Consider the following 1013-nt stretch of genomic DNA (forward strand, 5'->3'; position numbering starts at 1 on the left):
CAGTGATCTTGCTGTTTGCTTAGACCACTTCAAATCGTCGAAGTATTATTCACTTAAAAACAGGTGTCCATTACTTTGCACCTCACAATCACACTTCTTCTGCAACAGCTGTGTTTACGTGCATACCACCTGTGACCACGCACATCACTACTGATAAGCCATGACTCCGAACTCAAGAGTGATAAAATCCAACAGTTGTAGGTGCAATACCAAATGTGGCACACTTTCAGCAGCAATACCACAGGCGTATCACACTTACAAGTGTAAGACAACACATGTATCACACTTACAAGTGTGGAGCCATAAGGTGTCGCACACTTACAAGCGCGCTTATTGTCTCACGGTCGTTTGTATGGGACATAGGGTCCAGTGTGTCAAAGAAAAAACAACTGTAAAAATTGTTAAGAGGTACCTTAGCCATGGGTAATCAGCAGTTATCGGTCCAAGAGGGACGTTTGCTGAAGTACCTAGGTGAACCACAGTAGACGGAGAAAGTCCGTGAATTAAAATGCGTTGGTAAAAGGTACTTACGATGTTTGCCTGATTCACTTGTGTTTCGACGAAGATCTCGTTGGTTAAGATGAAGTCATGCTTCCGTTCCTAGAAAGATACGGTTTTCTGAGTCCACTTAAAAACAGGTGTCCATTACTTTGCACCTCACAATCAGTGATGGAAGTCGTTTTACACGGCCGGTGTTGAGTGCTTTCTCTGGGCCCTCCACTCGGCTCCGCCACGCCATGGCCTGCAGTCCTCAGGCTGCTGCTGCTGGTTCTGGCGCTTCTCAGTGTCCCTGCTGTGCCTGCTTCGTGCTTTCCTTTATGCGCCCCGCGCTTTGCGCTTTGACTTTTTCAATGGACCAGTTTGTTCAACCTCTCCATTGGCCGCTCTCAAAGTTGTTACTTCCCCCGAGAGGTCCCACTCACCTCTCTGCAGGGCGTAGCAGCGCGTAATGAGGCAAAATAAGATGATGAAACACGGCCGGCCAAGTTTATTTAGGATCAGTACACCCCCCC

General features: G+C 47.5%; 1 long non-coding RNA gene across 1 annotated transcript in view; it reads right to left on the reverse strand.

The window, feature by feature from the left end:
- Window positions 1-529: 529 nt before the first annotated feature.
- LOC127748830 (uncharacterized) overlaps window positions 530-1013 on the reverse strand; it is a 27096-nt gene continuing 26612 nt past the window's right edge. Inside the window, exon 3 of the long non-coding RNA XR_008010795.1 lies at window positions 530-600. This is a non-coding gene — a long non-coding RNA (uncharacterized LOC127748830). The remainder of the gene's footprint in view (window positions 601-1013) is intronic.

The sequence above is a fragment of the Frankliniella occidentalis genome, unplaced genomic scaffold (genome assembly GCF_000697945.3).
Source record: "Frankliniella occidentalis isolate FOCC.00 unplaced genomic scaffold, Focc_3.1 Scaffold14, whole genome shotgun sequence".
Taxonomy (NCBI): Eukaryota; Metazoa; Arthropoda; class Insecta; order Thysanoptera; family Thripidae; genus Frankliniella; species Frankliniella occidentalis.